This window comes from Bombus affinis, unplaced genomic scaffold (assembly GCF_024516045.1).
Source record: "Bombus affinis isolate iyBomAffi1 unplaced genomic scaffold, iyBomAffi1.2 ctg00000679.1, whole genome shotgun sequence".
Lineage (NCBI taxonomy): Eukaryota > Metazoa > Arthropoda > Insecta > Hymenoptera > Apidae > Bombus > Bombus affinis.
The window spans coordinates 1-27816 of NW_026109275.1; the positions used below are offsets into that span (position 1 = coordinate 1).

Sequence of the window (27816 nt, forward strand, 5' to 3'; positions counted from 1 at the left end):
TGCAAAATAGGTATTGGCATTTGCTATGATATCAGATTCGAGGAAATGGCACGCATTTATCGGAACAAAGGTACAGTAGCTTAATCGAACAATACTTAACTAGCATGAAAGTAACTATCTTTCTTAAATATATTCTATATAAAATATAATCAATATAATCTGTAACTCTGTATAAAAAGGAGCTTAATTTAAAAAACCAGTATATTCGCTGAAAATGAAATAAATAAAAGAATTAGAAGCACGACAAGAGGACTGTTCTCGCATATTCATAAATTATGGAATATGGACTGTGCAGCTACAAAGTTAACTAAAATTCAGTGGTCTCGTATTTCCCATTTCTCTGTGTTAGGTTGCCAAATGCTGATATATCCGGCGGCATTCAATATGACCACTGGACCACTGCACTGGTCATTACTTCAGCGTTCCAGAGCGAATGACAATCAATTATACGTCGCCTGTATATCACCGGCTCGTGTTCCTTCAGCAAGTTATGTCGCATGGGGACATACACAGTTGACAAATCCCTGGGAGAAAATCCTTTATGATTTGTGAAACTCAGGAAAATATGGTGGTCACCGATATCGGTAATTTCCAGCTTAACATTAAAAGCGAGAAATCCATGATGTAATTAACTTTTAGTCTCGTTGGTTCATCGATTTTGCCGGCTCCCTCTGTATTTGTTGAATTTATTAGCAAGCATTACTTATTACTTCGTATGTTTTTCTTTTCTCTCAGATTTGAAAGTTGTTGAGGAAGTAAGGGCTCAGATACCTACATTTTCTCAAAGACGTACGGATTTGTACGACACTGTCTATAAAAAGGAGTAACTCTACACTGAAACAGAAAATGTTTTCTTATAATATTTCTACTACAATACCGTTTTTTTTTTTTTTTTTTTTTTTATGACTTATTACTAATTACTTATCATTTGTACTAAATGAATAACTCAATTAAGAAAACCAAAATGTTATAAATAATAATCTGTATATCTTGTGTATCAATATGTAATTGGATATTGTAATAATATTGGAATGTCTTTGATCAGGGATATGATAAAGAACACGCGAAGACTACGTTCTTTTGAACATCTTTAATATCCATCATTTATAACATTAAACATCTTTTTAAATATTTAGATAGATTAATACGTAACTCTTTATATATATAAACATTAATTTGAAGTTACAAGCTTAGAGAAATTGGTCGATTAATATTTATAGATCGGCTGTCTTGATGAAAGGCTTAAAGAAAGCAAAAACATAACAATGTCGCAAATATAATTTATAGTTTAACTTCTTTCTTGTATCTGTCTGCCTTTCACGATGTTTTACCAATTACAATAAGTAATTTCGACTTCTTTGCGCTCCGTTTTAACGCATTCGAGACCGAAAGAAATTCATATCAATCAGTAGGCATAATATATATAACTGTACATAATATATTATAGTATAACATAGTATATAATTTTATATTTTAAAAACATGAGGCATAAAATTTAAGATTGTCATCGACTTAAAATTAAAATATGAAAAGAATATTCCAGAGAGAGAAAAGCACAGTATCATTCTAACAAAACATTCAGATCGTACTGACACCCAGGAATCGTATTACAATAAAATCTCGGTCTCGAATGAATTAACACGAACGATTAACATGAAACACACTTGCGGCTTAAACACCTTCGATATCGAGGAAATTCAAACTTTACAAATAAAAGCAGCCTGTTCCTCTTTCCACCACAGACTCTCATACCATATCCGCTCTTATCCAGGCTTTTACTTGAAATCTCTGTCTATTTACAATTTAAATTTACCCGGACCACTCGTTGAGTCGGCAGCCCTTTATAAATATATAATGAACCCAGAACATATACCTGTGCCCCTAGCTGGTATCAGCTCTAGTAACGTTCATACCGGAACTTTCATACGACGCCAATTTGTCACGCGTGAACATCGATTCTTTCAGGGGTCACGGCTTTATGGGATTATATCCTTTAAAGTAATTAAAGTGATACTAATGATACAGAATTTTTTACAAATATTTAATATGTCCATAAAATAGGAAGTTTCGTGCTCTCTTATTTTATATTAATTATAAATTAGTAAGTTTTACATTTGTTATCTATAGATTTAATAAATTATTAAAATTCCATGAAGACATATTCTGGAACACATTAGAAGATTTTGCTGTAATTTACAACGGATGCTCCGAGTACGAACAGGCAGTAAACGAACAAATAGAAATTCAGGCTATTGTGGTAGTATAGCTCACGTGGGATTTTAAGCTCGAATTGGACTTAAACGTTACGATCGTCGTGAATAATTACGATATATACCCTGTACGACGAGCAGAGAATCTTAAATTATTAACGGCAATTCCTTTGTGCAAAGTGCAATTTTATTAACGGCCTGTAACGAATGAACGGCTCGTTTTGAATAAAGTTTACATTTAGAAAGTAAACACAGAAACACATTTTAAGAAACTAAGATATCGAGTTCTACTTGTAAACATCAAGTGCTCTTCGTTTGAGAAGATTACGAGTCTCTTCTTCGATAACGACATTAATTAAGAAGTTTCGATACCGTTTATGACATTAAGATCTCATTAGTAAAGTTATATCATTAAAATCTTACTGTTCCTAGAGAATATAATATAGTTAAAACTTCCAGAGGATCAACAGGTAAAGAAATTGTTGATAAAAGCATTGTTAGTGACAACTGACTGTAATCGATATCTGCTGGGTGAAGTTGTGTGTTCTGAGAATCTGTGTTAATGCAAGGATTCTGTTACAAATCATCAACTAAAGAGCCAGCGGGCACGTCCGACCGATCGATCGATACCACGAACCTCGAATGAATTAACGCTCAAGGTGGAACGGATTTAATAGATCGAGTGTTAGTGTAATTTGACACTTTGTTTACACTTGCTTTATGCAAACAAAGTTTGATGTTCTGAACTCGATGGTTATAAGATCTTATTGAAACTCCAGTATTTCACCCGCACGGTACGACACTTTGTTGATGATTGTCCTTGTATGTTGTTGATACTCCCCATCAGCCGTTAAATTTTGTTCGTCTATCGTACTTTTCTAGCCAGAGGTTTTCCCTGATGTTTTTCCCTACTGTCTAAGTCATCAGGTTTGCAGCTCGGGGAGGACAGATAATTCGGAATTTCCCAAAGGAAGGAGAGGTGCCGTCCGAGCCATAAAGGGACGGTCACTCAAAATGCCGAATAGATTCATTTAAATAATTATGAGAAACAAGTAAGTTTTGTAAGCACAAGTTTTCAAATGTTATAGTTTGAATCTGTTCTTATAATTTTAAAAAGACCTTACAGCCAGGATCTCTAAAAAATTCGATGAAAATTCTCATGAGACATCAATTGAAACAATTAAACGCAACAGAGAATGGGTATAATCATATAATTCCTCCCCATTTCAAAATTCATTCATATACATCGATTTTTGTTTTCATATTTGTTTTATGTGTGAAGAATATGTATTTATTGGCATCAAAATATTTTCTGTTTCAATTCCTGGTCATTTTAGATCGAAACTTCCAAATATCGTTGATTAAAAATTTTTTAATTTTTAAAATGAAAGGCACTAGTTATAGGACAAAAAGTTGTTTCAATTATTTGAACATTCTGCTTCATTCCTACAATAACATATTTTATTTTAAATGAAAACAAGAAACAATACTATTGTGTATAAGTTTAACGGAGTGACACAGGTGATTTGTAGCTAACACTGTAGCTAACATAGTTTCTGCAATATACCCTTTAATCGAATAGAAACAAGGGGATTTTAGAAATTTCTATTAACCGACAGTATTGTCAACAAGTTTTAACAATGACTGAAGGTTGCAAAATTAAATATAAAATGATCTATTAATAGCATATGCAGTGTTAAATTTGTAAATAAGCAGTTTATCTTTTAAGAATAACAAAGACACCAGAAAATAAAAATAAAGAATATTCTAATTATATTGCAAACTAACGAATAATGTAAAGAATTTATTTTTGTTATCTATATCACAGATTTTAGGTAAAATATTAATTTACTTATTATTAGGAGATTGAATTTGAAATATAATTATAATTTATAAGGGACACCTTTAAACTAGCAGATATTTGGTAGCAGTTCTCTAGCCTTTGTACAATATAACACAGTTCAGTTTAATTGAGTTTAATACCTTTGACCAGCCAGTTTCCAATTTCATTTATGGCATAATCTCCTGACAATTTCATACCCTTCGAAAGAAACACGATTTTCTATTATTGTTTTACAATCGCGGAATATGATCAGTGTTTCAATTAAGCTCCACTGTTTTAATTTCCCGTCTACGCACGATGTGGGTACACCGTTTTTTTGTTGTTTTTAGATACAAGTGACGAGAAATTATGAAATGATATTTTAAATTTAAACTGATTTCATTCATTGATTTATTGTAGCGACAATGGTAACTTGTTTAAATAAAGATTTTATAAATAAAATATTTAAGGTCTAAAATAATAAATTAACACATGTGAAAACATTAAAGCTGTTACCCTTATTCATGGTCTTGTTGGAACGTGTTTAACGAGCGTAACGTAGGCGTGAAAACGAAAACGTTGAGACTCTTGTGGCGTAAAAAGACTGAATTCCTCATAAAAATACAAGAAACGAATACAAGAAACGTGCACATAGTTTATTCTCGACCTTGGATACATAGAACCAAAAAAAAAAAAAGAAAAAAAAAATGGGTTTTCTGAAACTTTCGTTTCTCGTGATGAGTACTTTATGATGCAATAAAAAATTTTGTCTGAAAATTATACTCAAGATCAATTTCATGATCCATTTTCTCTAACAGATCTCCATCTTCCACAGCTATAACAAATAATTTTTTCACACTCTATACATTTAACATCGATTATAATTCTGATAATTGAAACACCGAACATCAATGTGTTTATTCACTACGCTAACACAGATAACAATTAACAACTTTGACAACTTCCTGGACACCCTGGGCAATAGATTCATAGCTGGATTCCTCGGCTGATCTCTCCTCTGATCATTCCCCCGTGATAGTAACATAAATGTCCCCTCCTATTGAACCCTTCACTTGTGCAGAGATCATAGAAGCAATCAGTCGCCTAAACCCCAAGAAAGCAGCAGGTCACCACCTAATAGGAAATAAAGCAATCAAGTAACTTCCGATAAAAGGGATTGCACTGGAAAAAAACAAGAGATTAAGAAAAAATTCTGAAAGAGACACAAATCAGTAGTATTATTTTATATTACGTTGCGAATTACTTTTCAAAGTAATTCGCAAGTAAGTAATTTCAAAGTATTTCAAAATATAGAATAAAAAAAATTAAAATATTACAATTACCATCAATAAGCTCAGCGTCCACATATGACTATGTGACACATAGTGATTGACGCTTCCAGATATGGGACTATGGTTCTGAAGTGAACCATTTCTGGGTGAGTCATCGACGGTAGTGACATTAAATTCGATCGGATCTTCTGTGGGGTTTAGGCATTCGATGTTGCAACATCTGCGTTCATACCGGAACTTCTTGCACTTCTGTAATAAAAAGAAATCGATTAATTGTACGGATCAATCGTCACTAGACTATTTGAAAATTCAGGTTATTCAAAGAATGAAAGAAGAAGGAATTGCTCCAATTCCACCATTGCTTTAGCAAAACTAGTATTTGAGAACCATTAGTCAAATATATTATAACACTAATACTAATACTAACGGTTTCACCGTCGAAAAGTGGATCTTTCTAGCATGTCTACGCAAATGAAGGTTGGAGGGGGGAGGGGGAGGGGGGAACTGTACATGCGCCAAACACCTTTACGTTCGTAATTTTTCACACAAATTTACAACTGTAGGGAAAAAATTATCTCTGATGTTTCAGATGTTAGAAATTGACAATATCGCATAACGGAATGCTGTGTTCTAGATATTCTATTTTTGTTACGAAAGTGGTACAAACGAAGTCCACTTAAGAATAGTACAACAAAATCGGTTGACGTTAGGTTATCATGCAGATATCGCGGCTTTTGCTTTGGAAAGCACGCAACTGCCAGTCTCGTCGTCCCTTGTAAACGAGAGAAAGATATTGTAATTGGTCGGGATTAACATAAAACTCGTCGCATGCGATCAGATGGCCTGAATGTTTAAAAAACGAGAGTAGAGTGCGTGCTACGTGGTTCTAACAGTTTAGGCGGAAACTAATTATTGTAACCGGAGCCGAGATATGTAGCGATATTACTTTCCTCGACAAAGCGTATAAGGTGAGGAAAGAATCGCGATAAGGTAGAACAAGAGACAGGAATTCTTTACGTAAAGCAGATCTGTCAACTAGATAGAGATCCTACAGCTATAACTACAGTGAATCCGTACTCTGGCGAATTGTCGTTTCACAAATAAAGCTTCTGAAAAACGGAATTCATAGAATATAACTGCTGTTGTAAGAATCTATATATCTGATTTTGCTGCCGTATTTGTCAGAACGTTTGTTTATCAAAAAAACGCATCCTCTGTAATCTTCTGTAGTTTAACAAGGCACAGTTAATAAAAGAGATAGAGCGTTAAACGGTGACGATTTAATCACAGTTAAATAGATATTGGTCTCTTTAGTTAAAATGCCCTATGATTTATTTGCATCATTTTTTTTCCATGCAATTTAAAATATTTAAATAAACAATATTTACCAAATATTCAAATATTTAAAGAAACAGTAGTCCATACAATATAATTTTATTTGATGGTTATTTGATATTTAATATTTTGGTTTACATACAAAATTGAAATTATACTTTGCTTGAGGACAAAAATTCTAATTGCATTCCTAACATATACCAATAATTATTGATCGAAATAGAAAGAACTGCAGGACTAGGAAGATTACTTAGCATCTTATATAGCCTGGCAAGGCTCGAACGTTTTATCTTCCTGTAGATTTTCTTTGCTTTTAGACTTTCCTTCCATTTCTCTGAATTGGTATCTTCTGTACACTATTTATAAAAGAAGAATAAATTACATGTTACATCCAAGTTACCAATCCAAATAATTTTAAGTAAGAAAAGAGATCTAATGCAGCAGTTTCCACTTAAATATAGATCCGACGATTATTTACGAACAAATAGTATAAATCTTTTAGCAATATGAAATTCGCAATATTTATTCAAATATTTATATTTATAGTACGCCATTAGCAAAGAAGACATGTTTGCGTGCGTTATCGATTTTACGCTTTTGCCACGCAAACATGGAAATTGCGATTCGAAATTGAATTTGCACTGGAAACGGTTGACGTTACGACATCAATAACATATTTCAAAAACACTGACGATATCATACGGAATCAGAGAGATTCTATGAGAAGTTAAACGCATAATCATCCTATTGTAAATAACAGGAACAGAAAGTACACAAGGAATAATACAGAATCATCCTATCATCCTATCCTATTATACAGGATTGCTTTGATTCGAGCTCAAACATAGGGAAATCTGAAAGAATTTTTCGCAGAATTTCCTTCCCCTTTGAATTAGCTTTTATACAGAACGACTTTAACCTTTTCAAGGAAATACCTATAGAGTGTGACGATCTATGATTTTAAATAGAGAGGTATATCTGAAAAGAGGTGGATGTAAAACGTAGCATATAAAACGTAGATCAAATCTTTATTCAAGGATTTTTTCTCTTCGCAGAGAATCAGGTTTTCAAGAACGATCGAATATGTATGCACTTGATTTACACGTGAAGTTGTCATTAAAAATATTGTTGCGTTTAAAAAGATAAATATTCATTTAAATTTAATGAAATTGTTAGTCCAATTGTTTTAAGCTTAAAGATATGTAGGTGTCACATTTATATATTGAAAACCTGGGAGCGGCATTAATTAACAAACCTAGTCACGCGCACACGTACTTTAAAACCATGCTTGAAAATCGATATTCCCTGAAACAATGCATCGTTCTGCGCTTCCAATTTATTTTCGCACGAAGAATCAGTCCATTCATCGTTGCCGTCACCATCGCTACTGTAATCTATATTACTCGAATAAATTCTATATCTTGATTGGAAAATCGCATATTTTAACGAACTTTCTGTGTTTTTTTTTTTTTTTTTCTATGATTTTAATTGGCAATTTCCGAAATTGAACTATAGCTTGAGAATAAACCGATAATATTTGAGGGTATATATACATACATCATGTTTTTGATGGGTTTTGTAGTAAAATAATTGTAGAAAAAGCAAACTTTTTAAGAAAAAATTACCATATTCGAGTAATAAATTATAGAAAATTACCAATGTAATTCAGCTAATTAGTGCCCCAGTTAATTTCGATGTTCACTACCACGCCACTTAAGAAGTGGTTTCGTGTCCGAGCGGATTTCCCCCACGTAAAGAAAAAAAGAAAAAGAAAAAGGAAAAAAAAAAGAAAAAGAGAAAGGAAGAAAAAGAAAAAGAAAAAGGAAAAAAAAAGAAAAAGAGAAAGAAAAAGAAAACGAAAAAGAAAAAAAAAGTTAATTTGGATGTTATAAAATGTTATATAACCAAGAACTTATCTTCTACTTGGTAGTCGCATAAGAGAAGACCGAGCCATTGAATCGCTCAAATAGATTAGCTGATTCGCTTAACGTAATTTTACTTCCGATGACGTAAACAAGAGCAGAAAGTACACAAGTAATAATACAGAAATGTCAAATGTACAGAAGAATAAATTTCGTTAAATCATTAGCACGTAACATTTCCTTATAATTCCATTTGTGTATAGCAAAATAGCTTGTGTGCTTTCATGAATTATAATTGATATTTAGAAGCTTTCATGTAGGTAGATATATAACTCGTGTTAATTAGTAATTTAACAATACATCATGACAACATATCATTTTCGTTTCTTCGTTTATCTCGTTATGCGCGTAAACGAATGTGTAAATAAAGACATATAATCAACGATAACATGTAGTGGCAAACATGATAATTATCGACAAAGGAGAATATTGGTGAAATGATTGTGGGTGATTTCACTCGGTGTATCGGTACATAAACTTTGATAGACATTGCCGGTGGATTCGCTGTCGGTGAAATCGTGTCGATGAAATAATTGTCAGTGATTTAAAGATAACCCAATTTATTGATCTCCCCTTCATAGAGTTGTACGTCTCTCTATAAAACATATTCTACCTGGAAGGGCTGAAACATTTAGCTTAGTCACACTAAACTGGACTGGACTGCAAGTAAGAAGATTGAAATGCAAAATTCACGTGTGAGCGCAACGATTTAGATGGAAAGTTCGATAAGGCGATTATGTATATTAACCCGAAAGAAAGCTCATGGCTTTGCAACGCGTTACACGCAACACGGAATTTCCCTCGCTGAAATAATCCTATTACAACGATACGATTTTCCTTAACAGATCTCGCAATGTAATTCTCCCTCTACAACTTTTTATTAGGTTTGAAACACGAGAGTTTCGAAGCTCTGCAAAGTCTCGCGAATCTAGAAGTCGAGTTTCAACGTATTTTCGCTTCTTATTTTATAGCTGTTAATAGTTATTATCTCACTCTGCACGTACATCAAACGAGTACTTATGTAAATCCAAAGGAAACGGAAACAACCGAGAATAATTGAGGATAATTCGAATACGTACCGATTAGTAAAGTGTTTGGCAAAGAAAAAAAAAGGAAAATTGTATCGGAGAAATAGGGGAAAAACGGTGGCGTACATCAAGCAATCTTTATGGCTGTAATATATTTATTATTCATTTATGTTCATTTTCTATCGCGTAACAGACGTTGAAATAACGAGCATATAAATCTTGTATCGCTCGACCTGACTTTTCCCGATGGAAAAATATTCACCAGCCTGGGATCGTGCATCGCTAATTACTCCGTTCTACTTTTCGAACGCGTTTCCATCCATACAGGAAAGCAAGAAGGCAAACCCTATCGCACAGTCATGAAGAGATGCAAAAGCAAGAAACCAACCAACGACATGCCGATCGACATGGTGGAAGCAGTCCTACAGAGGCTATTCACCATGGGACACGGACCCTCCCATTACGAGGGCCGCGAAGAGGCAGAGACCGAAGAAGAAGGAGACATCAGCTTCAGCGTCGTCATCGGCGAAGGCGATGTCGTCGATGCCGCCGGAAGAATGAACACCAAGAAGGCTGCAGGAGTCGATGGAAGACTCCTGGACTGCTGGAAGCAGGAGCTGGAAGCAAGCTGGAACCAGACTGCTGGAAGACGGCCAGAGTAATACTGCTAAGGAAGCCGGGAAAGGATCCCAGTCTCCCTAACGCGTACCGGCCGATAAGCATACTCCCAGCCATGAGCAAGATCTGGGAAAAATGCTTTAAGAAGATCATCGAGAGATGCATCGGAACGGACCCGTTCCATCGGAGGCAGTATGGGTTCAGAAAGAAGAATTAGCTTAGCGAATACCGATAAGAACAGGAAGAAGCTGAAACGGGCACAACGAACGGCCCTGTGCATAACAACGACGGCATATCGTACCGTCTCCCACGCGGCACTTTGCGTGTTGACCGGAAATCTCCCGATCTACATAAAGATAAAGATGCTCGGAGAGACTTACGAGTGGAACAAGATCCATAAGACCAAGATCGGCGCGGATGACGGCAACGAGCTGAAGGGGGAACTGGAGGCGCAAGGAAATTAATACCGAGTGCGCTGCTATTTACCAAAAAGAAGATGGACATCGATCATCACAGCATGCAGCTGTTAACCGGGCATGGGAGTGTGGCGGCACTCGACACTAACTAGTGTCGGACGACGGCAGCGACATCTACAGCCCCCAGTGACAATTACAGCGGACCAGGCCCAACTACCACAGCTATCACGCACGTCCAATAAATATATAACGCACACACGGCCACCTCTACAGGAGTTTCGGTGTCTATAGAAAGAGGATTGGCAAGAACAGCGACAGCAACTGTCTCGACTGTGGAGACCCTAACGACGATGCAGAGCACGCCCTCTTCACGTGCCCGAGGTGAACGGACAGAAGGATTGAGCTGGAGAACGCTCTTGGCGAGAAGATAGACGTGGACAATCTGATCGCCACGGTGACCGCCAAGAACGAGAGCTGGGATAAATTCAGGCAATTTCGCAAGACCGTCATGTCTCACAGGAGGGTGACAGCGAAGGCCTTGAAGGAGGCAAGGAGGAGAACGAGAGCAACAACAACTACGCGGAGCAGTGAAGGCAGAGATACAAGACAACAAAGAACCACAGAAGGAGATCAGCCCAGTATTCTGAACTAGCTGAGAAGATGACGAGAGCAATACTGAATATACAGAATAGCTGCCCGACGAAGAAGATACAACGGGGCATGAAAGGACAACCCTGATGACTGCCGACAGGTTTTACCGGGGTTGTCTGTCCTCAAAGCAAAGGAAAAAGGAGGAGGGGTTTTTAGTGGGTATGGCAACAACATCCGCCCGAGTCCCACATAACCCAGTGATGCGGATCACTGGGTATGCGTAACAGCATTTTCCCCTCCTCACGCAAAAAAAAAAAAAAAGAAAAAAAACTATACACTCTATCAATTTTAAGTTGATAATTTCGTTATTATATAATTTTTCTTAGTCTAAACTGAATCCAGGAAGAAGAACTTTCATCCAATTACATACTTCATTAATTCATGAATTGTATTCGTTACCGTACGTACAAAAAGAAAGTTGACTGATATAAAAATTCAAAGGATAGAACTTCTAAGCTCGCGATTGGAAACAGATTCAGTTCAATGGTTTAATTTGCCATTTAATTGAATTCTCTGGCAATTTCAGCGAACTGTGGGCTTTAAAAGTGTCCCGCATTCAAACGCAAGACTTCTCCTCCACCTTTCTCTTTCTTTCAATTCCAACCTCAAGTAATTGACCTATTAATTCGACGATATATTTACATGCTCACAAGGGATTCAAACAACTTCGTTGCGTTAAATTCGCAATTATAACCAACAGGAATGTCTCAATCAATGTGCAGCTCGAAACAAATAATAGATAATTAACTTTTCAATATAACGATTGATATGTTTGATGAAGAAAAATGTATGAATTTTTAAAAACGTCTCCTAGTACATTTAGCATTTTTATAGTAAAAACTTAGAACACACACGCACACATATACTATTCCATGAAATGATTTACACAGCTATGAGTCTAATCCTATCATATTATAAAGGGATGAACGAACTTTTCCTAATAAATATAACTTTATACAAAATCTTGTTTAAAAAAATTAGTTTTTTATTCTCACTAAATTAATTTAATATCAGAATATATAATTTTAGTCGTTATCAAAATTTTATGTCAAATGCGTTCATAGATATATATATAAATAAATGTCTAATCCTATGTATTTATTTCAACTGAAATCTTAACTTAAATATTTATTAACAATATTCTGACGAATATGCAATGAAAGATAAAAACAAGTTTATTTTTCCTATAGAATGTCTCATGCTTCTTACTCATTTTATGTTTCTCGTTGTCAGTGCGTAACTACTTATCAGCCGCATGAATGCTAAGTTTTACTACTGAGAAACGAAGAGACATATAGATGCAAATATACGCTATCTCGCGTGAAAAAACATCAGATACATTAACCAGAAGGAATATCCGATACATATAAAATTCATAGCGTAGTTATTTATACATACGGAATATTTCTTTCTGTATGAAATATTCTTTCTTCTGAATTCTTATTATAAATGTATGTCCATTTCCTACCTTAAAATGTCTCTCCTTTGAAAAACTCCATTTAAATATAACGATCAACAAAATATTACCAATAAAAATATTGAAACGAGATGCTGAAAGAACCTTTTAATGAAGTACAAATGATTATTTCAACTTTAATTCTGTTAAATTTGAATTGAATCATTTATAAACCGAACAGGTGTATAAAATTTTATTGCGTAAAAATCGTGAAGCTGAAAATTAGGAACGAATAACGAATGAGTAACCTAGTTTCATTAAAAGGTACGTGTACGCCGATCCGTGTAACAACTTCGACACTCCAATTATTATAAAGCATGTATCCTTCAGAGATTTTTTGCGCGAACGCAAGATACCTTTTACACGTGCAACTGAATAAGTGGAACGTGATTTTCGATATTTCTTCTTGTAGAACTTGTAACAACGTAACTGTTTCACGAATATTTTCCCTGACACTTTTACAACGATGCGTAGAAATCTCCTTTTATAATTAATAATTTCAGCATTTCTCTGAACAGTTTCGTTGCGATTAAAAAATATACAAAGCTTACGACGTGCTTGTTTAAAAATATTTATATGGAACAAGATTTCGAATTTGTCGCATTAATCGCGATCTCAGCAGGTGTAAATTAATTCGTTCTAATGAACGAATAAATTAAACGACTCGTGACAAAAATTATCCCTGTCCATGTTTGTCTTTCTAAAACTAATTCAAGGCGAGTTAAATGAATCGCTGTGTACCCTATTCGCGCAGCATGTGTTTTAACGACCAGCATGCAAGCGTTAACGGTGTACTTTAGTTTCTCATGGTTGTGTTAAGCTGGTTGCTCTTAGAATGAGCATATACTTACCGCAGGAATTGAACAGCGGAGACGCCCGCAAGATGTTGACTTCGAATTGTAACATATGCAGTGTATGCAAATCCAAGGTCCCGGCACATACATCTGTCCATGTAAGACAGATCGTCCTTCGAAATCAGTACAGTTTCCTCCTAAATGCACTGAAAACGATTACCAGCGTCAATATCTTTGTCACTCGACAATCGTACGCGCAGTTACGCTAACCGTTTTAACGCCACGCAGCGTGATCACTCTATTCGCGTACCGTGGTAAATTGTGCCACGATGTATGGTCACGATCATTAATTCGCAACGCGCTCAAGCGTGCTCGTCGCGAGTCATATCAGAGTTTCCTCTCGTAATTACTCGTTTTTCAAATAATCATAAACCAAATAAAAAAAAAAACCAATATAAAAAATTACCTCTTGAATCGGAAAACCAAATCCTGCATTATAGAATGTTATCACACAAACGAAACGCAGAGCATAAATATTTCGCAAACTTTTGAGTGTTTGTTGTAACGCTTCCAGTATAACCGATGAAATGAAGCGCGAGCACGTCGAACGGTATATTTCGATGAAAAAAACAGGATGAAAAAGGGCAGCGCGATCGCGTCGATCGGTACTACTCGCAAATAAATAAACGAAGCGCTATCGCGCTGCACAGCACAAACCGATACGGAGTCTTGAAACATCCGACACTAAAACGGTTAATAACATTACGAAAACGACCGTACCAGGAAATTTTTGTTCAACGGATCCGCATTGCGGCTATCACGATGCTCCTTCGTTGCATCGATGCTTCATCGATGAGATTAAAGCACCGTTGAAATAGGTTATTCGATTTCTTACATGGGCAAAAAGTTTTTATATCGTGTTTGCTGTTTTACTTCGCAAGTGTGCTTTACAGTATACGTTAGAACTCCAAGTCGAGCTATCCGAGTTAAAGTCTCTTGAAACTTAAAACGGCACTTAAAGGATATAGGTATAATAGAAGGTTCGTTTAAAATTCAAAAGTGTATATACGTACATATACATTTGAATAAAAATAGCGGATAATCTCAAGTAAAAAAGTAGGTTCGTGTTAGTAAAATGGTTTCAAAATACTTGTCAAAAGTCAAACGACTTGACTAATTAAGAATGGATGTAAGAGATTGAAAGCAAAGGGCATCTAAGAGTATCAATTAAGTAACAAACTCACGGTGACAAAGAGGTTTTCACTCGCTCGAATTCAAATAAATCGGTTAATTTGAGCGAAACTTTAGGTGCACGAGAAGCGACACGCGTCCTCAAGGACTACGAAGGTTCTACTCGAACGAATGAAAACTTTTCTCTGGCCCGGTGTGTATACACAAGACGTGCGAATTTAAAGTGCAGATTGTATTAATTGAAATAATTGGTTGGTTTGATCAAATTAATCGTTTTAAGCTGAAATGACGAAGGTCATCCAAGTAATTGATGTCCACTGTAATTATTTGTTAATCGCGCGTGGAATCGGAACGATTCGACCTCGTTCCAACGCGAATCGTTACTAAGGCAGAGACGGCAATTAATAATTGTCGCGTCATTTGTTCGATCGTGTTCACAAATTCAAATACGGCTGAGTGGCGAAAACCATTTATAACACGTCCCGTACCGCGTAGGTCGTATACATATCTCAGGATGAATTTTTCGTACTTCGCCGCATATATTCTCCATGTCAGACATACCATAAAATATTTCGTGCAATCGCGTATTCCTGTCTAATGTCAGGAATTCTCTTTCCATAGGTCTGCGTTTTCCATATTATCTATTTTGCTTATCAGTAAACATTCTTACAATTTGTGATTAATACTGTACGTACAAGAACGTTAAGTTTTTGACGTTGTAATATTTCACATGAAATAATAATGGCTGTATATCGACTAACTTATTAATTAATTAAATTCGTGTATATCAAGTTTCCTATCATTTAATACTTTCGTGTAACTACAGAGATTTGATACTATGAAATGAAATATAAAACTTGGTAAAAAAACGCGCTTCGTTAGGAAATGAGGGTAATGATGCAAATATTTTTTGTAGCCATTATATAGAATTTCGATGGTATAATTAATCAGTATCAACTTACCAGCCCCTGACGGGAAGAAAGTGACGAAAATAACCTGCAAGCAGATGAGAATTGCAAGTATTTTCGAGTACAGGTCCTTCATGGTTGTAAAAGATCAGGGGATGTTGTCGCTCTAGAATAGGCGAAAATCAGCTGTTTCAATAACTGCTTTGTGGGCACTGGAGTGCGTAGACCAGAAATATCTGCGACAAAAATCAGAATACATTTGTTTTCACATGATTCGATCAATTTTGTGTAGGACTAAGCTGATTGAACCTAACACGGGATAATTGTCCAACTTACGACCTTAACAAGCCCGCTTGATTCTCTATAAGTGCTTGAAATTGATGCTTGTATTCTTTCCAGATTAACAAGCTTTGCCCCCCCCCCAACCCCCTCTATTTCCTTAGATCGAGTTAGACTGCCACAACATATTATCTTTCTTCTTTTCTTTTCTTTTTTTTCGATCTTTTAAAGCCTTAAATCGCTGGTTATTATAGTGTATACATTCAATTACTCTGTAAGTCGTAAGTACATGTTTTACGTTATTTTTTATTTTCCAGCTAAATTCCACAAAAACAAGAAATATACTTCCAACGTGTTTTCACGTGTCTCTAGCAAAGATCTGAAAAACAAGTTGCGGCGCAATTTAAAACGACAAATAGCACCGTGTGTCTCGTTGTGGCAACGCACGCTTCGTCAGCTTTTTAAAAGCGCTCTCTGTCTGCTTTTTTCTCTCTTCACCGCCTATTCGTTTTTTCTTAACGAGTGAAACCGTTTTTACGAGGACGGGAGCACAGAAATGACGTACTGGCAATTCTGTTTCGTGATGACACAAGCAGCCCGGTTTCAGTGAATTAAACCTGGCCCCAAGCTTCCAATTATCTCTCCCTTCCTTTCCTTTATTTTTCCCTTCTATATCGAGTTTCAGGTTTTCTAAATTTCCATTACAATCAACTATGGCTTTTCTCTATTTTATATGTTAGCCGATGATTCATGGCAAAAACGTCGGCTGTAAAAATATTTGGAGTTGCAACAGCAACAAGTGTGTTTTCTCAAACAGAAAATATTGGAAGCGTACTCGTTGGCAAAACAGTTCACGGATAGTTCGTCCTCTGCTTGTTATTTGTTTCAATACCGTTAGCAAATAAATTCATGAAACATAGTGGTGTCGCATAAATTGAAAATAAAAGCTTTGCGTATACTTGGCAGTTGAACTTTGGCTATTATACGTATGTTATATATGTAGTATCGTGGACAAAAGGCCTAAGATATCTGCCGAACCATAAACAATGCCGCGAGAGCCGCGGCATCGTCGGGTACATCAATGTGTCGTCGGTTCTTTTTAAGTGGATAGTTTCGTGGAAAGGGCCTGCGTGACTCTGGCCACGGGCGTTTCGGGACACGTGTCCGATAGGACGGGAAAAGACAAAGAGACGCTAAAGGCAGTGTTAGTTGAGAAGCCGGAGAAGACGGATGCAAAAGGTGTGCAGAGTGTGACTTGAGAAGCGAGAGCGAGCGAGTGTAGAAGCGGAAGAGTGTGAATCGGGAAGTCGGAAGCCGTCTATGAGAATAAGACGTACGACAGCATCGTAATCATTTCGTTGCTTCGAACATTATTTATTAAATCAAAACATCATTACTTGTCCTTTCCTCTAAGACCCATTAAGATACTACATATATATATATATATATATATAGAAGATTGCTTAGAATTTGGAGCTTAATAACATATGTCAAAATCATTGACATTAAAGAAGGTGAACCTTACTTACGAAATTTCCTTCCGTCAAATGATACATAAAAATTGAAAAAAATAATATACATAGTTTTGACTTTCTTCCGCATTATAATTTGAATCACTCGATTTATTCGACTAAAGATAATCAAGCAATAACCTCACTTTACACGTATTCTCATCACGTGAAATAGATCACATCAGGGATTTTCAAAAGTCGATGGAATATTAATGGCGATTAATTATTTATGGATGTATTCTGCACGGTTAAAGCAATCGCCTAGTGAATTATCGAGTTCCAGGAATATGAGCGGTAAACAGGATTGCAGCTATAAATGACTCTCTAACGTGTATATTAGAGATGAATTTGATCATTTATCCTCATAATATGAAATACGCTTTCAAGTGGAAATCATAATTAACAATTTCTGGCAGCGAAAAGTAAATAAATCGATACGTTTAAATCAATATTAGAATTTCTTAATATTTTTATCAAATATTTTTATCAAATATTTTAACATCGTAGAAGTGTCGTTGGAGAGAAATATTAGGTTGTTCCAAAAGTTTCTTTCGGTTTATAAAGAAATGATAGATGTACGATATTTTTTGCATTATATTATTTTATTCAATTATGTGCGATCCACCTTTCTCCAATTTAATATAAAATAACATAAAACAAAAAATGCTGTGTATCTATCATTTCTCTATAAAACGAAAGAAAATTTTGCGAAAATATAATAGAAATTTAGCTTTAACACAATATAAAAATGGATTGTTATGCCCCTAGGAGATAAGAACAATATGATTAATATTAATAATGAATACGTTAACGTAACGAAAAGCAGCTTTTGCAGAAGGCTATAACCTGAAAATGTTTACTAAAGAATGATAACATGAATTTTCTTAAGTACCCCATTTGATACTTAATCTGCTTTGTAAATACTGTACGTCCTAACTTTGAAAGAATGCAATTTTAGCCAGAATGTTTCAAATTACCTAGCCGTATTGTTTCCTTGTAATGTAATTTATATTTACATTATCTCGCGTAATTCTTTCCACTTTATTGACTTCTAAACGTTAATGTAATATAATTTTTATAATATAATTTTAATCGAAGTTATTTAAAATTTGTAGTATCTCATCCCTACTAGAATAATATTAACAAATGTGCAGAGCTCAAGTCGAATAACACCGGCTCAGATAAATGATCATCAAACTTACTTTTGTTATCGTCGATGTCAGTGATTTTGAACCAGCCAACGTCCATGGCAATCAATATTATTTAGCCGGTCTTAACGCAATGTAAAAAGCAAAAAAAAAGAGGAAGGAAGGAACAGGGAAGCAAAGAGATAAAACGAATTTTTCATTTTCTCGAAACTAGATCGAGTTTCAAGCTGCTCGTAAAAGAGTCTGTAGCCAATCCGACTAAATTCGACGAACCGCGCTTGAAAATTCCCAGAGAACTGTGATAACCATCGAAATCTGTACAATTTGTCGATTCATCGCTTGATTAAAAAATGGAACAAAATGAGGCTGATCAGCCGGCCTTTCAACTTCTAATGATCCCTATCGTTTTACCCTAGGTTGAATGCTACGATATAAGCCGAAACAGCTATAAGTAGGGTTCACGTGATTGCCGCCATCTATTATTCACGCGTTACACATTCGCCAGACAGACGCGTCTAACGGTTGACATTGTTTTCTACCCTCAGTTCCAACGCAATTACGTTGCTACGTGCAATCAAGTCTCGAGTGAAGCTAATGATAAGTTGTTGTTCGATCCTACACAATTACTAAAATTATTCAAATTAAACTAATTTAGTCTAAAAAAACAAGTAATTTCGTTATATATTTCCTTTCATAATAAGCCATGGTTGGAATATAGTAGCTGACGAAAATATTCGTATATTTGTAGAAACATTTTAGGGCTGTATTATGCATAACGGCACTATAGAATTAATACTGTAACAGAATTCTACTATCATGGTTATGCTGGTAATATTCGAAACAAATCTGAAAATCTATGTAGATGTTGTAAGATATTCAGTACGAGTACTGTGCATTACTGGTATGTACATAATCACGACGAGATAAGGAAGGTACTGTTCTCTATTGCTCATCGCTACCCGTTGCTAGTAGCAACGTACTATGCATATATATCTCGTAAAGATTTTAAATGTAGCCAACGAGACCATTTTTAATATTTGACTATCGTGACCCATTACAGTTTCATCACTTTCGATTAATTGAACACGACCCGCACCTTAAGACTAAAATACACAATATAAGTATGGCACAGAAAATCTTTTAAAATTTACGGACGACTATTTATGGTATTTAAAGGCAGCAAAGATAATAATTAGCTGCGGATTTTCCTCGAATCGTAGCATACAATATGGAATCTGATTATTAAAAATTACAGTGGAAATACAGTGGATTTCCATAAGATATTCGTGCTTGTGGCATTTTGGAAATAAATTCTTAACCCAAATGGACGACCTCGATACTCGAGAAATTTTGTGAAGCTGACGTCAATGGCGATATGTACTGTTGTTGTGCTATCATTTCATAGTAAGCTGTATTGATTGCACTTCTATTCACGGAATTGATTTATTCCACACAAAAGTTGACAACAATAATCGAAAAAAGAAAAATATATTACCGCCTTTCACATCAGCATACACAAGCACATAGGATTTCACACGAATATACACACTTGTAAATTCGACGAAACGATCAAATTTAATTATTTTTCGATTTTTCGGGCATCAAGTACTACATCAAACGTTACACATCAAACGTTAAAATACGGCGAGCATACAAAATGTACAAACCACTCTAAATTAATTAACTTTGAACGTTATTGATTAATTAAAACAAACCACTGTTGCGTTGAGTTTTACATTTTAAAAAGTTGTTATCCGTTTTTGCTTTGTTTAAAACTAAAAACAGGACTACGTTCATTGTAAGTCGTAAATATCCCTTTTATTTATTTAAACAAACAGATATTTAAACAAACAACTTATAAATATATAATTTATTTACGTATATTTGTAATATCTGTTTTATAAATTTGTACAACCATTTATCCATTTATCTATTTTATTTGCATATAATTTTTATAGACTTTTTTTTCTTTTTTCTTATTTTTTTTTTTTTTTTTTATTTAAGAACGAAAAATTGTGATTCTATTTTAAGACATGTCAGACTGAAGCGATACGCGATATATATTTCTATTCGGATTTCACCGTCGTCGTAATCGATGCTATTGGAAACGTTTCACGATAGACGTCTTACAAGCGCTTGCAATGTCCGTCATGTGTAAGGCTCTACCACTGAATCGCGGCTGCCATTTAGTGATTAAGGTCGATCACTTAGAGACGTTAATCCGCCATAATGGTGAGCAATACATCGAAGCCATTATTGAAAGCATAGTTACGCGTTAATTTCATCGATCTTATTCACAAATAGAAGTGTACAAATTATAGGATTTCCAAATATTTAGTTTAGTTAAAAGGAGATATGAAAATGACAGGTATATTCAAAGGATAAAACAGAACCGTACGATTGTAAAGTTTCAAATCATTATAACTATTTAAATTTGAAAAATCTTACTATATTTATACAATATATTTTTATTAAGAATGGAAGAAATTTCGAAAAATCCGCCAACACTTTTTACTATCGTCTTGAAGCACACCATATGTTAAGCTTCTTCGTCGTTACAAATTTTATCGCGGATGTAACGAACGTTTCGAACATGTAGCACGCACGCGTCAACGCCTACATTTGGATTTTAAATATATGTTTTATGCATTAAATGTATTTGTACTTTCTTGCGCAATTTCTTTTAATTTGTTACGATATGGAGGGTTTAATTACGTTTAAGATATCTATCTGAATCCTTTAAATTCAATGTTCTTTAAAACATTACGTTACGTAAAATAATCGTTTTTCCACTTTATTGTATCATAAAATAGTTACTTAAATTCATATTACTTAAAGAATCTTCCTACAGAAAGAATAAAAAAGAATAAAATCCTATATGTTAAATTTTACGTGGTTGATGGAATACATAGCGATGACGAGAACTAACTACAGACAACAAGAAACTATTAGCGAAGGCAACTGGTGACTATGAATGTCGTCTTTATAATATGTGGCGACTAAGGAGAACAACTACCAACTACGGATAACAAGTAACAACCAACTGTCTCGTTTCTAAGGGGCAACTAACTTGCAATTATCCTCCTTTGATGGTTCCTGTAGCGTGATATACGTCTTGAACGTAGTTAAAGAATATGGTCGCTGCTGAATGGCGATTTGACAGCAAGGCGATCCCGCCAGTTCAAAGCTTGACATTGCAAGCTACCGAAGACCATTAATCTTGTTATCGAATATCTAGCTTTCAGAAGAACCCTTGTGATATGATATGACGTCATGACATTTTTATGACGAAGATGAACAAACACCGACCTCTAACGAAACAAATTTTTATTAAGTGCCGTATGTGGGTTGCAGGCCGGCCAACCAAGGAAATTTATCGAATGTATAAAGTAAAATATATACGAATATATTGGATATATCATAAAATGCCCGCGTTATATCGTCTAAAGAAAGCTAAATTTAAGGAATTAAAAAATTGAAATACCAATTATAAGAGAGTTAATTAAATTCAAACCTATCGATGGTCTCATAAAGACCTATATTTCCTGGAAATTGATATCTTTCGAATTCTAAATTCTCCTTAGAAAGTATCATAGAGAAAATATGAAACTTGAAAAGTACATCACGCTGATGCCTCGATAAACCGTCGTGTCGATAAATCCATGTGTCCGAGCGATGAATTTTCCCCAAACAACAAAAAACTGAAGGGAAATCTTCTTTGAAGGACGTGACAAAAGGTAGGGGAAGCGGGAACAATGATCACGCGATAAACTGATGGTGTACGTATAGAACGTGTACGTATAGAACGTTGCGAGAGAATTATCGAGAAACAAAAAAAGAAAAAAATAATCGTTGGCCGGCGCGACTATACGCTGTCGACGGGCAAACAGCGACTGAGACTAACTGAAACGAACTCTGTCGCAGTACGAGCACGGGCTGCGTTCGCGGGTCGATCGAACACGTTCTGCGCCTCTCCTCGGCACCGGCGTCAAAGCCACCCCCGATGGCTGCAACGCACTGGTGCACTTGGTGGTCCTTCCTTTTTCGTGTGATATTATACCAGCATCTGTGATGCCATTTCAAAGACCGCAATCAAAGCATTAAATGCCAGATTAAAGCGACGCGATAATATTACCCCAATATTCGTCCGTAAATGTTACCGTATAGATGTTTAATGCTTTATTATGCTTCGATAAAGCAATAACACAGAAATAATTGCATTATTATGCTTCGAATAATTTACTATCACATGAATCGTTCCACAAGAAAACATATGTTTCACTTTTCCCCGTAGTATGATTGTAATTTATAACAAATATTTATAATTTATAATTTAAAATATTTATAATTCACTGAAAGTATCTTCCTGTCACGATTATAGGCGTAAAATGTCAAATTAAAAGTACCAAATTAAAAACATATGGTATCCCGAAACCAAACGTACGACATGGCGAATCACGATGATACGATAAAAATTGATCTATGTCTTGATTTATTCAAACAGAACGAACTTACTCGAACTTTTCCAGAATAAACGATTTATCCGATAATATCCGTCACTAGCTTCTCTTCCTTCAACGGTAACAACTGACACCGAAAGCTCGAGAGACCCGAACGGTGAGACGTACCCAGAAGCAATGCAGTTACCTGGGCAAAGAGTCCCAAAGACCAAGGACGTAGGAAATTTCGAGAAACGGAAATGGAAACTGGAGTGGCGCGTCAATCAGCACTGACGGAAACTAATAAAAATGGAAAAAACCAAACTAATTCGTTTCACAAATTATTAAAACGATATTATTGAAAATTTCACTCGATTTTCTCACTGCACACGTCAATATTTGTCGAAATATCAATATTAAAAAGTTAATAAAAAAAAATATCCTCTTTCTTCATACCTGTCTTTCTCCCGGGCGGCGAAGGAATACTAGAATGTTCGAGAACAACGGATACTTTTTGATTTTATCTCAATATCAATTTCAATCTTTTTAAACGAAATATAATCTGAACGATGAAACGTTTGATCAAATAATGTTCTTCGTTCGATGCTAAAGGAAATTGAGAAGAAACATCGAAAATTCGTTAATAAAACGAATTTCTTTGTTTCTGTTAAATAATAAACTTGATATACGTATTGGTTTTTAAAATCAATATAGCTAACCAATGGGCACACTTTTAACAAGGGTGATGGAACATACCAAAAATCTTTCAAGATGGTCTTGGCAACGGAAGAGTCGAAAATATGACAATTATGAATGAAAAATTCTAATATTTTACAGCTGGCAACGATAAACAACTCCAGATATTCTCCTAATTAATTTACAACAAATTCGCGTATATGATCGATAGCTGACGTCACTGTGTCCCACAGCCCTTGTAAAACGATAAGAATTTCCTGGGAAACTTGTAGCCACGAAATGAAAAAGATGATAAAACTTCTAACAAGAGTACTGAGACGAGCAACTTTGTACTTACCCCTTCGGAGTAGGGAACGTGATTAAACGTCCGCGAGTTCGAAACTTTTGTAAGTCACTGCACGGCCGCTGCTTATGGTGGAAATGTAATAGATATAAGTACAGAGCGCGTGAGCGAACTAAAAACGCGATATAGGGGTAAAGAGAGAGACCGTTCCGTCCTTCTCTAATGCCCGCGTACTTGTACCGGAAATGTGTAACAACGGTAAACGAGCGCCGTCAGTGTCCACTAGTGTGCATGCCTGATTAAACAAGGACAGAAAATGCTTATATACAGCCTTCTCTTTCTATTTCCATGTCGCATCCATCTTACTATACAGTAGACAGGATTCGACTATTCCATCATTATATTCGCACCCTGCTTACGTGTGAACTAACATTGCCATGACAACAAATCGTTCGTCTCCTGTTTGATGCTCAGTTTTCAACGGAGTTGAAGGGAAACTTTATAAGAGAAAGGAAGTGACGGATTGTCTCAAAGTAATAAACGAAAATTCTCGTAACTATCGAAAAACGATAGTCAATACAAGGATATCATTATCACATTTAAAACTATTACAATGAACGGTGATTTATCGCTGCAAGGTACCACAAATAAGATATCTCATAATTTGCGAAAAGACTTTGGAACTTCCATGACAGTCATGAGTGTGTTTTGTCATTGATTTGCCATATTGCGTTTTTCACAATTGTTGTTCATTTTTTGTGATATTTTACACTCGCACATAGTATCTATGATTTTTTCTTTCGATAATTCTTATAATTATTGTCAATAATTAATTATTTATAACCATTTACGCTGTATTATATATCATTAAGATTTATCTTTGCACGTATCAAGATAGTAGATAACAAAATTATGTTTATATATTTATATTATGTGTATATATTTAGATATCTTCTTAGTTGCAATTTTTTCGAATAATATCGGCGACCAATCGAAATAGAAATTAGTGCGGAAAGAGGGGAAGGAACCAAAATTTGAAAATCGACATCGGTAACTCAGTAGTTATAGAGTAACTCAATCGATAACGTAGATTAACTAGTTATAAATGAAAATATATTTAAATTCAAACTTTAAAAATTAGAAATTAAAAGGCAGAAGGCAAAAAATTATCGCCGAGGATTTATATAATAATAAATAGACAGTACATTCTTTTTGTCTGTCTTACCTAGAAATAAAACAGTTAATTGATGATTATCGTATAGTGTGTACTCATAGCATAAAATTTGTTCAATGAATTAAAAATTATATTTTTTAGATATGTAGACATTAGCGATGTATTAATCCGGGAAGCTCGTCTACCTCGGAAATATCGAGTCTGCGACAACGTCGATTTGGAAATTATTCTTACAGAATATGAAAATTATTACAAGATGAAATTCCAAAAATATCCTATATTGTGCAAGAAAATAACTGAAAAGGAAATAAAGACGAGGGAAATGACAAATGCGAACAAAGTGTAAGAATTTAAATTATTTAACACTATTCAACGTTCTCAACGTATTCAACGTATCGATTACAATATCATTCAATCTTTGAAGAAGTAGTAAAACGTGTCAAATCTGTTAGCAAACAAACGAGAAGTGAGTCTGTATCTGGGTCTGTGAAAGGGAGGAATGCACAACAGAAGATGAGGGGTGATGCTACGGATGATATTAATCTCGCAATGACAGTGACATCAATTTTCGCCAATGAAAGCGATGAATCTTCATCAGAAGAGGAGAGCTATTTAACATCTTAATGGAACAATCCACGCAATCAAAGATATCAAAATAGGCTCAGAAGCTTTATATAGACAATCTGGAATTATGGAAGATTATTGAAGACATTTCATGCGTAAGTTATTTTCGATTAATATACGTATTGTAAATACTGATTTCAGTAAAGCTTTAAATAACGAATTACATAACACTTACGGAAATTAATACGGAGATTATGCGCCATTTCATCTTTGTATTGTCGTAGGAAATCATACTGACAAAATTAAATGTATATTGGGACAACATCGTAGGCCTAGAGGAATGTAAATCTGCTATTAAGGAGGCCATTGTGTATCTCCTCAAGTACCTTATCTTTTTTAAAGGCCCATTTTCTCCCTGGAATGTCAATGCACCTTTTTTAACATAACGGCCAGCTCATTGGTGAGCAAATGGAGAGGTGATTCCGAGAAGTATATCCGTGTAAGTTGATTTCCTTTGTCTATGAAGAAGAGATTCTGGAATATATCATATATAATAATAATCATATATAAATAGAATAGTTACATTAATACATTTGTTAAACTGAACAGGTTTTATTTGAACTTGCCTATAATTTTTCGCCTACAATTATTTTTATCGACGAGATTGACTGGATAGGCACAAATAAAGGAGTAAACTGTACATTGTCTGAACCTGCAAAGAGATTCAGATCAGAACTTCTTTCTAGATTGGATGGATTAGTATCTAACGAAAATTCTAATGTAGTTCTTTTGGCTGCAACTAATTGCCCTTGCTATGTATATCACGCTATTTCAATGTTTTCTAAGTAGAAAATATCTTAATATCATAATTATTCATTATCTTAATCTTAATTATTGTGTTGTGCGGAATATTCCTTTGTTATTATTAATATAACAGAACAATAATATTTATTGTAAATATATTATTAGGGACATTGATGCAGCTTTACGCAGATGCCTTGAAAAGAAAATATACGTATCATTACCAAATGAAGTTACTCGACTTGGTATGTTCAAATTATACCTTAGCAACCAGTTATTAGAGAATATGGATATTGTAAACCACATAATAAAATCTACTGAAAAATATTCTTGCGTGGATATAAAATTGCTTTGTAAGCAAGCATGGCTGCTCGAAATAAGTCCAATATGGGAAAAACTTGAAAAAAAAAAAAAAAAAAGAAACATCTGTTACGACTTTGAAATATGAATTAAAGAATTATGAAATAATAGCAAAATTGTTAAAAAACAATGTCACCTACAGTTACGGATGTGGATAGATATGAAGCGTGGAATAAATATGTATGCCATAAGAACATATTTTAAAAAATATAAATGCTTATCATATAAAAATATAAAAATATAAAAATATAAAAATATAAAAATATAAATGGTTATAAATTATTAATATAATTATCGTTCGAAAAATTGTTCGTGTGCGTGCATGTATGTGTGCGCACGCGTTATAAACAAGTTTGAAATGTTCGTTCTACATATATGTATACGTGGTATACATCTTCCCTTATAATATATAATATGTGTAATCTGAGTGGTAATATCTCCACGTATTACATATGTGTTAGTGTATTTTATCGATAATCTGTCTTTTATTTCCTCTTATCTTATTAACGCATGTATGGGCGCGTATATGCGCCGGGCGAAAGCTATGGTTATATATGGGATTGTTAACAAATAAAAATTAATCTAGGTGTTATTAAAGAAATTTGTTTCACCTTCTAAACTTTTTGATGATTGGTTTACTTTGAATATTTTGCATATTTTTGCATATCATGAGCATTTTGTACATTTCTATACATTCAAACTTTCTATGAATATAAAATGATCCGCACTACTATCTACTTCATAGTATACTCTATACGTTTAAAATGCTCCATTAGAAGCTTAAATCTATCAAAATACAGCTCCTAGGGAAATGTGAATTTTCACATGAACACATAATATCGATTTTCTCATTGAAACGTATAGGCAGGTATATACTAGCATAAGCCACCTTCGGCATTTGGCCGTATGATGCAGCAC

General features: G+C 34.7%; 5 long non-coding RNA genes across 5 annotated transcripts in view; 3 read left to right on the forward strand and 2 right to left on the reverse strand.

The window, feature by feature from the left end:
• Positions 1–1736, forward strand: LOC126928216 (uncharacterized). The gene is made up of 2 exons (XR_007716447.1): positions 1–70; positions 350–1736. It is a non-coding gene; the product is annotated as an uncharacterized LOC126928216 (long non-coding RNA).
• A 2817-nt stretch (positions 1737–4553) lies between these two features.
• Positions 4554–27816, forward strand: part of LOC126928212 (uncharacterized) — a 32235-nt gene continuing 8972 nt past the window's right edge. The window contains exon 1 of the long non-coding RNA XR_007716443.1: positions 4554–4743. This is a non-coding gene — a long non-coding RNA (uncharacterized LOC126928212). The remainder of the gene's footprint in view (positions 4744–27816) is intronic.
• LOC126928214 (uncharacterized) lies at positions 13096–14547 on the reverse strand. The gene is made up of 2 exons (XR_007716445.1): positions 13602–14547; positions 13096–13492 (listed from the first exon to the last, which is right to left on the reverse strand). It is a non-coding gene; the product is annotated as an uncharacterized LOC126928214 (long non-coding RNA).
• On the reverse strand, positions 25166–26121 carry LOC126928211 (uncharacterized). The gene is made up of 2 exons (XR_007716442.1): positions 25973–26121; positions 25166–25856 (listed from the first exon to the last, which is right to left on the reverse strand). It is a non-coding gene; the product is annotated as an uncharacterized LOC126928211 (long non-coding RNA).
• On the forward strand, positions 26159–27006 carry LOC126928215 (uncharacterized). The gene is made up of 2 exons (XR_007716446.1): positions 26159–26236; positions 26347–27006. It is a non-coding gene; the product is annotated as an uncharacterized LOC126928215 (long non-coding RNA).